Source organism: Anser cygnoides, chromosome Z (genome assembly GCF_040182565.1).
Source record: "Anser cygnoides isolate HZ-2024a breed goose chromosome Z, Taihu_goose_T2T_genome, whole genome shotgun sequence".
NCBI lineage: Eukaryota > Metazoa > Chordata > Aves > Anseriformes > Anatidae > Anser > Anser cygnoides.
In genome coordinates, this window is record NC_089912.1 from 74,511,725 (window position 1) to 74,524,888 (window position 13,164).

A 13,164-nucleotide genomic window follows, 5' to 3' on the forward strand; every position below is an offset into this window, starting at 1 on the left:
TGGAGGAGGTCAGCATGTTTGGTTTATTCTCTGTGCAGAGCAGAGGGCAGGTCACTAGAGAAAAAGCAGCACTTTTCGCACTCGGCACAGCAAAGCTGTGAACAAAACCAGAGTGTTGGTGCCAGCTCAGTATTCCAATTTCTATGCAAAACTACCAGGCCACACACCACTGTCTGAACCTAGAGCAACACCACAACCCTCGTCACCCAAGCAGGTTTCTAAACACAGCGGTTTGTCTCTTCTACCTCACCTCCAGATGATTTCACTGTTCACACTCAGACCAAGGAATTTGCTTTCACCCACGCTCACTGTCCTCCACACACACGATGCAGCTGCAGGTTCATTCAGCTGACTGGGTCCAAACAGTAAGATGCTTTCCCTCTGACGGGTGGAGGACTGGACCTCTTCCCACAACTGTTGTCTCAACAGACGAGCCAAGGTCATACAACTTCATCATCTGTAAAAGCAGCTCCCTTTCTTATCACAAGCCTGTCTTGGTTCAGTTATGTTTTGTCTGATGCTCCGACACCTTGGATGACATGAAATTAAGCTCCTCAAGGACACATATGAAGTGTCCACAGAACACCATACTGCACAATTTCCAGAGGTCCAGAGGCAGTTTTCCATTCAATAACTTTAAATGTAGGTCAAATGGAGCACCTAAGCTGTTTAGTTTTAAAACAGAGTAGCAGCTTCCTTTCAATGAATCGGGAAGAACTCCAGATCAACCCAGAACTCCCTCAGGCCAATGCACTGATTAGATTTTGGGGAGCAGTTTCAGGATAACATGAAGCTTGGATGGGGAACTTCTTACTCTGTGACATTTCAAGCATTCATGAAAGAAGTTGTTGAAGGGAGTCAAGGAGACCTTTAACAGCTTATAACTTCTGCACTCCCTCCTCCCAGCTTTCTCCCTTCTCCAAAACGTAGGAGTTGTGTTCTTGGTTAAAACTTAAAATGAGCTGACTTCTTGACTGCCAGAGCTATGCGTGAAACAATTTACAGCCTTTCTTTACAGTTTTATTACTTCTTCATGAAAAAACAAACTCAGCCTCCTCTAACAACTTAGCTTATTGCAGAACAAAAGGTGCTACAGAAACAAAGTTGTTGGCACCATAGTAGTAATACAAGAGGCAGAAGAAATTAGCATCTATAATAAAGTTCCATGAAACATGGCTCAAAAACAGTTTTGTGAAAGGTTTAATTTCAAAGTTGGTGGTCAACACCTCACTTACTACACCAGTCTTTTGGCTTTTGTACATAGTCTTTCATACATCTTGTCATGAGTGATAAGGGTGGACAAGGCACGTCCTAAATGCATTACAGTAATTTAATTAAAAGCTTGTCAGGCCCATTCTGTACAGTTAAAAGTCTCAAAAATGAGCCTTTTATTTCAGTACAGAAAGACAAGCCACAGAACTCTGAGTACAACAGCGATTAAAGAATGTAATTCAATCCAGATATTTCCAACTGTACATCCAAGCAAATAAAAAAGGGATTGTCATGGATGATGTAAATGCAAACACTGTAAAATACACTATTCTACTGCAGTGTATCTGGATTTAAGTAATTTTCACCTTTACAGGAGAAGGCAAAATTATGAGATACTACTGCTTTGAACAGACAATAGACATTATCTGTGTAGTGTCTATGTAGTCCATCCCTATCTATTCGTAACACCACATGGCAAACAAATACCACAGTATTTGCTTAACAGAATAAATGAGCATATCTGACCTACAACCCTGATACTCTTGACACTTCAGCCAATACCTTTTAATTAAAGAGAAAACTGGAAACATTTTACCAAAAGAAAACAAGTGAAAATATTGTCTGTTAAGTCCTTACCACAAAAAGACAGATATATTAAAAAAGATTGTATTTCAAAACTTTACGGAGCAGAAACATGTTTCCCTACTCCAAAAGATATTTTCTCCTCCAGCAGCAGCAGCAGCTCTAAATCAAGGACTTTCTACTTTCTGGTCACCTTGCACTCTGCTCTGGTACACATCACAAAACATCAGCTTCAAACACTAGTAACACGTTCCAGGCACTTTACTTTGTAACTGATCAGGCACAAAAACAATCAAAAAATAAAAATTAAAAAAAAAATTGTCACCTCAGATAACTTTCCTGAAAGAAAGGGAACAGTACCAACGTTAAATGTACCCATACTCTAAGAGCATACAGAGAAGCATTGAATCAGGCTTTTGTGACTTTGTTTTAAGCCATTTTGGGATTGATGATACAATACAAATTATTTCCAAATCAACAAACAGATCTTTGTGTTTCAAACCCCAGCAGAAGTTGTCCCCTTCTTTTGTTGGGCGACAAAAGAATAAAAGGAACGGAGTTATTCTTGGTGAGCTATGTTTTTATCTCAGACATACCCGTAAGTCCGGCATACAGCCCCTGGGATAGCAGGCGTCTTCAACTTCCATCCAGGAGAAGCCTAGAGAAAGTTACTAACTTTTTGCACTGTACATGGTATTTGTCTGCATGTGTTTTAAAAGCACACTGTACAGATTTATAACCACATTCACACCCTTTTGGTGAGGTACTGCTTTAAAAAAAAAAGATTTTGAATAGAGGCTCCAGGCACAGGGCCCAATGTGCAAGGCACCGTATCAATATAAAAGATAATCCGGACTACAAAGAACTCACAATACAATTAAACGCCCACAGGGAACACACAGGAATTCACAAAGCTTCTACAAGAAGCTTCTCTTGAGCACAGCAACTCTGGCTGTTTACAGGGTAAGTTTACAATTAAAGAGTGGTTTTAATGGGACCGATGTCATCTTAATCAACTTCTCCTCCCATTATTCACTCCTAATCCCACTTCACCCTTTACTCATGCTGGAACAACTGTTTTTCTCACTGTGTAATAAAACAGACTGGGAAGCACATCAAGGGCAGGGGGGGGACAAGGCCACAGGAAAAAAAAATAAAAAATAAAAAGGTATTTTTAACCCAGAAGAGATCATCAGAATAGTTCAGCACTGGTCCTCTCCAAGGGTCCACACCAGCACAATAGAAAATAAAAATAATAATAATAATAATAAAAAAGAAGAAAAAGCAGCACAAGGGCAAAAGCACTTAGGATAGGAGAACGGATGGTGCAACTGCAGCAGGAGGCGGAGGTGGTATGGTTAGGTGAAGGGAGATAAGAGTCAGCGTTCGCTGCTTTTACCGTGATGAGTAACGTGGCCCTGACACGGCGGAGAGGAGCAATCCAAATACCATTGCTCCTGGCAAATACGATGACTCAATGAGTTTATTTATTGCCACCTGAATTCATCCTCCCTGTGACATCCGTGCTACTCCGTGAGTGGCACCCGGAGCTTACTTTGGGCTGGATAGGCTGTATAAGTGGTAGTTTACAAGAGATGAGATTTGTGTGTAAGCTCTGGATTTCAAAGCTAAAAATCTGGTTCCTCTGATTCTCACACAGTACCAAGATAACAACCAAAGCCCTGTTTACACCTGCGCTGCTCTAAATTCAGTATTCTGTTCACATTATCCAATCTATGAACTGCTTACAGGTCTTCTCTAGTCAACATCTTAAGTAATAAAGCGTTTTCTGTAACCACCATAAACAGAGCATAAGTAGCAGAAGACACGAAAAAAAAATCAAGACACATCGACAGACACATGGTAAGCATTTTACTACATGATTTTAGTGTGGGGGGGAACCCTGCACTATTCAGTGTTTCCTGTTCAATGACCAGCATTTAACACTGAAACCAAAGACAGGTAAAGAAGAGAGACGTCTGAGTTCCTCTGGTGTGTCATTAGGCTAGACTTTCATATTTAATATCAGCTGAAGTAATCCCGATTACTTCTGGGATTTCACCCAAGTATCAGAAAGATAGAAAAACTTTTAATTGCTACATCACCTGCAACTTTGCAAAAATTCCTGTAAATTGAACATGGCAATTGAACAGGCTCCAGAAAATTGCACTGTGTATCCCTTTTTAGCTTTCATTGTCTTGCTTTTTAAAGGAACTACTTTTTTTTTTTTAAAGTACAATCAAGCCTAAAAAATGAATTATTTATTTTCTTAATGTTTTTGTTCAAACATTCCAACATTTTCAAGTAGGAAAAGGTTCACTTTTCACCATTTAGGCTGCATTTGCCCTCTGTAGCTGCAGCACTTAGCCTGGGTACCAGGGGGAGGCCGCCGGGCACCTGCAGGGGCTCCGTGGCCCTGCACAACCACTGAGAGCAACCACCCACCTCTGAAAGAGTATTTAAAGTAAAATTAAGTGAGCAGAAAGCGCTGAACATTAAATCTCAAAGCAAACCATGAAGCTTTTTCTTTTCTTATATACTTTAACTCTCTTTAAGGTATAGGTTCTCTGCAAGTCTCTCGGTGCGGGGCTCCCAAACAGATCAGCTTCCTCCTTATATTCAGAACTGCTTTTTGAAGTATAAATTGTAACAGAGAAAAAGGTAACCAAGCCTATCAGCCCTTCAAACTCAAAGTGTTTTTGGGCAATGGGGAAAGAAATGAGAAAGTGCACCTGTGCATATCACCTGCTGTGAGTTCAGGAGAGAAGAGCAGGACAAAAGCTGCTGCGAGGGACAAGGGGGTAGCAAGAGGGAAGGGGCACGTCTCCCTTTCCAGCTGCATAGGATCTGGGAAGCGGCTCAGTGCTGCAGACATCTACTAGCCTGAAACCGATACTAACGCCAGGCTGTGAAATTATCTTTGCAGAATCAGGCTGCGCCCCTGAGGACGACGCCAGCCCTTCCATTCATCCCCGCCTGCCACAGGCACTCGCCATACGTGTTTTACGAGAGGTCCTGTCCTCTGTCCGCTCCGGGACAAGCCGGCGGGGAGCTGGCACAGACCCTGCCCTGGCACGGCCGGGATTTGGGGATTTGGCCGGCACAGGGGGAAGGGGAGATGGGGAAGGTGCAGGGCAGGATCCGGCTCCCTTCGCCTCCCCGCCGCCGGGCGTGGGAGCGGCGCAGTAAAAGTACAGGGTAGGAGGAAAAAAAAAAAAAAAAGAGAGAGAGACAAAAAGTTTCCCAGTTTCCTGGTTTGCTGCGGCTGAGCGAAACAAAGCCAGGAAGGGCACGGCACAGTCAGCAAAGGCAGCCGAGTCACGTCAGGATAGAGAAACGTACCTGATTAGCAATTTTGCCGGTATGCAATTAGTTGATAGACATTTCGTGGCATTCGGGGAGCTGCGTTAACGAGTCAAATCCTATTTGTCACGCGTTTTCCTTGGCTAACGCCGCGGCAGCTCCCCCGGCACATCCCGCGAGTATGAGTATCTCTTCCCGCACCCTAACCTGCCTCCCTCCTCCCGAAAACGAGCCCCTAGTGGGAAGCTGGCGGGCACCCCGCGACGAAACGCCGCAAAAAGGCCTGCTGTTCCCCGCCCGGGCGGCAGAGGGGCTGCCCAGGAGGACTTTAAGCCGGGTTTTCTCACCTCGGGTCTTTCCTCGCACTTTCTCCGAGCCAACAAGCAAGTGCAGGGCGCTCCCGCTCCCCGGGAGCACCTCGCACACGAAAACGAGCGGCGGCCGTGCGCCGGCAGCCAGAAAAACCCGCCCGGGCTGCCCCCACGGGGAGAGCCGCTCTCGGGTCTGGGGCGCCAAGCGGGGAGGAAGGTTCCCGATTTGCCCAAACAGCCTCAGCCGACTCGTCTCGACCCCCCTCCCGCACAGCAAGAGCCGCTCCGCTGCCTCTCCGCGCTTTTTCCACCGCCGCCCGGCTCCATCCCCGCGGCTGGGGGGGGCCCGAAACCGGGCCGAAACGTCGCCCACCCCACAGCCCGAGAGGCGGCAGCCCCCTGCCCCGCTCCCTCACCTCCCGGAGAGCCCCCTCCGCGGGGGGAAGGCAGCGGGACAGAAGGACAGACAGACAGAGCCGCCCCACTCCCAAGCGGCTGGACGCCGTCCTCCCAGCCCTACATTTTGGGATCCTCCCGAGCACGTGGAGCACACCTCTCCCCCGGGGCTGCTCCTGCGGAGCGGGGGTCCTCAATTCCTTGATGCCCGGCACCGCTCGTGGCTCGGGGGGTGGGGAGGAAAAGGCCACTTTGGGGGGAAAACAGCCCCGGAGCAGCCTCCTGAGCAAGGCGGAGGCCGTGCTCCTGTCTCACCTCCGGCGCGGCTCCTTCCTCAAGACGGGGCGAAGAGCTCGGAGCGGGGGGCACGGCCGGGAAATCTGGGGGGCTGGGGGTGAGGATGAGCCTCAGGGGGCACAGGCACCGCGGGGGGGAGGCAGGAGGGGAAGGCACAGCGTGGGGAGAGGCTCGGGGAAGGCTTGGGGGAGCCGGGACGGACAGACGGAGGGAGGGAGGGAGGGAGAGAAGCGAGCAGTGATTTGGGGGCAGTGACTTTGGGGCGGGTAGGAGCCACCCCGTGTCCCGCCCCGCCCCCAGCACGGAGCCGGAGGGGCTCCCCTCAAGCCCTCCAAACCCACCCCCCAAAACCCCCGAGCCCCCCGCACTCACACGGCAGCGGCGCGGCCCCACCTGTCCCCGCACCGCCGGACGGGACTGCGGGGCGCCGCGGGACACGGGCCGCCACAGGGCGCGCGGCGGGGGCACGCCCCGGACACGCCCCGGACACGCCCAGGCCACGCCCGGGTCACGCCCAGGTCACGCCCAGGCCACGCCCCGCGCCCCCTCCCTCGGCCCCGGCCGCCCCGGACCCCCCCGTTTCTGCAAGCAGCGGGATGTCGAGAGACGAGTAGGAAGTCTGGGAAGACAGAGCATTAAAAATAACAATAATAATAATAATTAAGACAAACTGCCCAGCTTCAGCCTGATACCTCAAGCCACATCTTCATCCCCCAAAATATTGTGGTACACATAGATTTTCCTCTCTCAGGACCTATTTAGGATGAAGATGATGCTCCCCGATGACTTCCATCCGCAGATGTAAAGGGCAAAATGGGAGGTGATGAGGAATTTCCAGGGTGTAAGTAGGTGATCCTCTTTTTTTTTTTTTTTCTGTCATTCAGCCCACAGAAACCTGTAAACGAGAGGTTTTGAGGTGGTTGTGGTTAGCAAGGATGTAATAGCTTGAGTGAAAAGAAGAAGCAAAATCAAGGAGGAAGGAGAGGATATAAAGGCAAAATTGAAGAAAAGAGGCAACGCCTTTTGCAACTTGTGGAAAAGCATAAAAGGAAGGGGCTGAGAGTTGATGGTGTGAAACTAGTACAGTCTATAAGTGCAGAAGTGGCCTCTGAGTTGGGGGACACCAAACAATTCAAAACTAGACGTCTGAGGCAGCAAAAAGCAGAACCAGCATAGGAAGCCTTTTGCAATTGTGGAAACACTAAGGCTAAAACCAGGTGCTGATGTGGAGATGGAGAAACAGCTCGTAACAGATCCTACGAGAGCTTTGCATTGCTGAGCAGTTGATTAGGCTGGAGATTAAGAGGAAGACCTTGAGGTTTTGGGTTTACTTCATGCTCCTATTGGAATTGTTAAGATTATGACGAGTGAGGAAATCCTGGCACTTTTGAGAGGGCATCATAATAAGTTCGTTGGGTTTGGCTAAAAGGGATATGTAGAAATATGACAGTCCATTGAGCAATACTACATGTCTCACCTAGGAGGGGAAAATCTCAAAACCAAATTAAACAGCCCCCCTCCTCCATCCCTTAATGTTCAGAACTTGGAAAGATTTCTTTGATTTTTTGGTTCAAAATTTTTTCTTTTCTAAGACATCAGCCAAGAAAAACTACAAACAGACCTTAGGAACCAGTATGTCCCAGCTCAGGCAGAGCTTTTGGGTGCGTTATGACTAATAAGTCTTGACTTGTCCAGAGGGATGCGGCTATATGGCTCAGCAAGCAACTAATATTCCTCATGTGTTGTAATATCTATTTTCCCATGCCTGATAGGGCTGCCCTGGCTGTGGCAAAATGGGACACTGTGGTACACAATAATAAAAAGTAAGTAGGTCACCTGGAGTCTTCCAGATACAAGGTTGCTGCCATTAATGGAAAAAAATAATAATAATAATATATTGACAGCAATTACCAGATGCAAACAAGAAGCTCCGGCACTTTTGATGCCAGCAGTGTTAGGAACAACTGCTGCTACTGCTCTCTTCAGGGCCTGATAACGAGAGCAAGCGGCCTCGCCTTCGGTGAGGAGCAAAGGTAATCCTAAGCATTGGGTCGGGAGGACAGGAATAATGGTTGACCTGCTCACGGCAGGTAAATGATTAACATCCAGTTACATGGGCAGGGGAAGGGCAGCAGGAAGGAGATGGCTGTGCCCTGCACAGAGGGAGAAAGCGCAGGCACGCCAGAGGTCAGAGACATTTAAATTACAAGAGAGGCAGCTCGCAGCAGCTCGGCTTTCTCAGTGTTTAGCACGTGAAAGATCTACCGTCAAGATAAATGGCTGCTTAGGTCCCCTGCATTTGCCATCCTACAATGGTGTGAGAGGGAAATGAGCGTAGGCACTGGCGATGTCTCCGTGGATGTCCTGAGGTGTTGAAGGCTCACCTCCATGCTGCACGACAAGCCGAGCTGGCCACGCATACATCTCCCCCATGCCTTTCCCTGCTTTGTTGCCTTACTAGAATCAAAGAGCTCATACACTACGCTCAGATGGTCATGTTGTGGGTGAGACTGTGATTCACCAGCCTGCTAGATACGGGTGCTCTCCGGGGCCATATTTGGAGCAGGAGGGCCCGGGGAGCAGGAGGATGGAGGAGCTCCCTCCGGCTCTCCACCAGCGCTGGGAGCCTGCTGGAGCAGGAACAGCTGTAAGGCAGCCAGGAAGTCACCCAAAGCAAACCAACAGCTATCTGCATACCTATCTTGGAGAGACGCGCAGAAGTTACCAGATCTTGTTTGCTTTCCTAGATATCACCTGTTCTGCCCGTGTACTTGCGCGGGCGCCCCGAAACAGGACAGCCAATCCTGCCCCCAGCGGGCTCCGTAACAGCACCGGCCTGAAGCTGGAGCTACTCTCAGCTTTTCCTTGCTCTTCATTGTAGAGAAAAAATGGCCTTTTCTACCCAACTCTCGGCCCAAACAGTGCACAACGTGTGGCTGCAGCCTTCCCGAACATCCCCCTGGCCAGGCCCTGACCCGCAGAGCTGTGCACGTTCAGGTCTGTGCTGGACACCAGCGCTGGCCTTCCAGCAGCCCAACGTCCACCCTGCGCCCACCACATGCTGCCGAGGTGTCGTCAGGCCTGTTCTGCTTCACCAGGGCTTTGCCTGCATGCTGGGCTCCACAGCTGATTGAACGACACCGACAGAGTCTTACAAAACCTGTTCAGAGGGGCGAGTTCATGGGGAAAGTTCCCTGTCTCAGGCGACCATAAAAAACATCAGGTCCTCACTGTGAAAAGCTGTTTTATGCAGCTGGGACCGGTGCTAAGCAGGAGTGAAGGAACATGCTCCAAAAATAAGGCAAAAAATGGCTGTGGCAAGAGGAGAAGCCATGATTGTGAGTACAAGAAATATCTTTAAAGGGGATGTTTAATAAAGTAGTGTTATGGTATAATATATATACACACAAAATGTACATATATTAATATGTATACACATGTCATAAGTATACATTTGAATCGTATATATGTGTATATACTATGTATGTACTTACATTTATAACATATGTATATAAACTATGTGTATATATGTGTGATATATACTATCGATACACTTACATATACATATACCATATGTTTAAAAACACACATATATAATACATATACACACAGATACATTATATAAAATCTAGTTTTTCTGTGCTTCTCAAATGAAAATCAGTAGTGATACAACTCTCCAGAACATATCGCTTACGTGCAGGTTGATCTCAACTCAATCTATATACTGGGAAGCAAAATATATCCTGGTGTAAAAACAAAGCCAAAACACTTGGCCAGCCTATTCCCAGATATCATAATCTTGAATCACCCAATTTTTTAATTCTCATCTGTCTCATCTCTGAAAATCATATGTGAAAAAATATGCTCACTATACTTACATACTTTATACTTATAAAATAAGCTCACTAACATTGTGAATACAATCTCCAATTTAAAAATGTGCAGAGAGAGATTTAAATGATCATTGCCCAGCACGGGCAAGCACCGAGTGAAGGCTCCAAGCATGTTCCACCAAACTGCAGCACCGGCTGTTCAGGGGCCTGCAGCACCTTACAGCTTTTCACCACTGAGATCTTTAATACAGATGCTATCTACCAACTGTTTTGTTACACGAAATTAATAGCTACTTCTTTCATTTACCTGTTTGTATTATTGACAGTGATAGCAGCAAATGTTTCCTTCTGCAGGAGCTCACACAAAGGAAGCCAAAGGGATCTCTTCAGGATGTGGGAGGGTTGTGGGGTCTGGTTGTTGTACCTCGGCCACAACATCGTCCCATTTCCACAGCCCCATCTGTGAGCTGGGGGTGTAAACACGTCTGGAAAAATAACTTCCTTTTGGAGAGCAGTGCTCCATGACTGCCAACACAATCTAACACATATCATAAAACAAACAAAAAAACAAAAGCCCTTGACAAAACAATGAACATTAATTCTGCAGAATACCTGCCCTGTACTCAATAGGCTTTCGCTGGCCAACATGTGCAGGTGCAGGAACACCACCCTGGAATACACCAGAAGGATGCAGAGCACTGGGAAGATTGATAACAAAGTGCTGTTAGCGCAGACCTTGCCATCTCCAAATGAAAGTGAGAATCTTTGCCTGAATTAGTTTGTCTTGTGCTGTTAGAAGCAAACAAGTTGATTAGGCAACCTGAAGATAAAACGGTGCAGCCTAGGGAAATTTTTGGTGCTAGTGAGGGCTTAGCCGTGCACATGACTGTGGCATGCCATGTCCTGCATAACATCCGCAAGGATAAGAGCAAAATCTTTGCCAGGAGTGGGCTTGAGTAATTGCCGATTTGCATTTTGCCTGAACACGAAAGGGACAGCTCCTTCACCCACGTCCCAGCAGCGTGTGATGACATGGAGCTGTGCAAAGAGCTGTGCCTCGCTTGTCATTTCGGCCAAAAGGCTGTGCTGCGTGAGCTTGTGTTCTCTGGCCAGGAGGGACAGGGATGCTGTTGAAAACTGTTCCCTTTGTGGTGTTCTGTGTCCATGCAGAAGCTTCAACTAATTTTGCCAGCTTCCAGACATTTTGCTGTGTGAGTCTCACATGCACTATGCAGGAGGTACACCTGGGTTCAGGACCAAGAAAAGACCTTGAAACCAGAGGCCTTGGGTTACCCCATTTGTGTCACACCCAGGAGATGTCAAGGCTCAGCAGGTGTTGTATCAGGTGACTGAGTAGCACAGAGAGAAATGGGCATCCACAAAACTTTTGGGGTACTCACTGAATGCTCACCTGCACCCTCTCCCAAAGACCAGCCATCTATTTTTTTCCCATCTGTTCTCACATTTCTCCTGCCTGTGTTCACACACAGTTTCACATGAACACTGCTAAATAGCAGTCTTGCTAACAGCAGAGCAACTTTCTTTCAATTCTCTGCCAGTCTCTGAGGCAGGGACAAAAACTAAGGACCAGAAAAGGGAGCTTAACCATTAATTACAACAAATACTCAGTCTGTTCTGCATTGACAAGTATTCCAATACTAACAGGATGCAAAACTACAACCTATCATAGCAAGAAATTAATCTCAAAAATTCAGGCTTGGTCAGGCTAGAGGTCCTCAACAATGCATTGTGGAAAGTGGATTTTTTTCTTCCTTGATAAAACTTTCTGCAGACAGAGGGTTGGGAAGTAGAACAGGAAAATAAAAGCAGAGAAATCGAGAAGGAAAGAGAAAAAGGTATTCAACACCAATTCTGTGAAAACATTGCAGTTTCTCCTGGCTGGGGTTCCTGTCTGATTTCAGACAGTGGCTATCCTCCTCTCCATACTGCCCAACACAGTAATGTCACCTGTGCTTGATACATAGGCCACAGACCAATAAATTACTTTGAAGTTGAAGGTACCCACTCACTATTCATGGAAAGGTAAACCATGGAAAAATGTCCTTCATGCTTTCCAAGATGCACAGAAAAGGAGACATAGGTGAGCTATATTTCAAATGGATTAGAATCAGTACCACCAATTCCCTAATAAGGGCTACAATAAATTCAGAATAAACAAACTGATGAAGTTTAAAACTTGCTAGCTGAGATGAATAAGGTGAGATGCTAAGAATAAGCTTGGAATTTGAATGTCTAATCTTGCTGCAGATTAGAGGAGTCTTTGTAGTTCATGTGATGTTGTCAGAGCGAGGTTACACAAATAAACAGGTTGTTTTTGAAACTGAGCCTCTTCACTGGCAATGCTAGACCTGTGAGACAGCAGTTCCTGAAAATGAAATCCCATAACCTAATTACCAATCAATGTTTTATTTGTGTAACTGTTGCATCTGAAGCCATTAGGTTGCAATCAGCTATACTATAGGGTCTCTAAAACTGCTGACTCTTTTCACGTGACTGTAGTCAATAAATAGAAATCTGTATTACATTTCATAGCTAATTATGCTTCTTCTGTGATTTCTCATACCTTTAGTACTGTCACAGATCATATACTTTAAAATGAGTCTTTTGAAATTAAAAAAAAAAAAGCAAAAAAGCAAAAAAAAAGGAAAAACAACTCTTCATTTATATATTCATTTTTTTCTAGAAATATTTGCAAAAGGTATTAAGGATATCTTTCTATATGTACTATGTAAGGAAACCATGTAAGGACATTCTATATGTAGAAATGTGGACACCCAATGACTTTCTTTCATGAGAGGACACACTCTGCTTCTTTCTTGTACCTCCTCTCCTTTGTGCCTTTTACAACATCTCGAAGGAGTAGCAGTTAGCATCACAGAATCAACTCAATTCTATGAGCAGAAAAGGTTGGCAAAGACCATCAAGATCATCAAGTCCAACCATCAACCTGTCCTACCGAGTCCCATCTCTAAACCATGTCCTTTAGTGCCCCATTCACACGTCTATTAAATATCTCCAGGCCAGGGACTCCACTGCTTCCCTGGCATCTGGTTCCAGTGCCTGACCACCCTCTGCATGACGAAATTCCTCCTGGAGTCCATTCTAAGCCTTCCCTGGCACAACCTGAGACCTTAAACAGCCCACAGTCTGAGTTACAAGACCACAACAAAACAAAATGAAAATAAAATAACGTGTGCAGATGGACAAGC

At 46.4% G+C, this 13,164-nt stretch overlaps 1 protein-coding gene across 5 annotated transcripts in view; it reads right to left on the reverse strand.

Annotated features, from left to right (window-relative positions):
• ELOVL7 (ELOVL fatty acid elongase 7) overlaps window positions 1-6,594 on the reverse strand; it is a 33,775-nt gene extending 27,181 nt beyond the window's left edge. Inside the window, exon 1 of one of the 5 annotated variants that reach the window (XM_066988129.1) lies at window positions 6,474-6,594. The gene's annotated coding sequence lies outside the window, so the exon portion shown is untranslated. Of the gene's footprint in view, window positions 1-5,136; window positions 5,162-6,119; window positions 6,268-6,469 lie in introns of those variants that run through there. The other 4 variants (XM_066988130.1, XM_066988132.1, XM_013180607.3 and 1 more) reach the window with 4 other exon arrangements.
• Window positions 6,595-13,164: the final 6,570 nt, after the last annotated feature.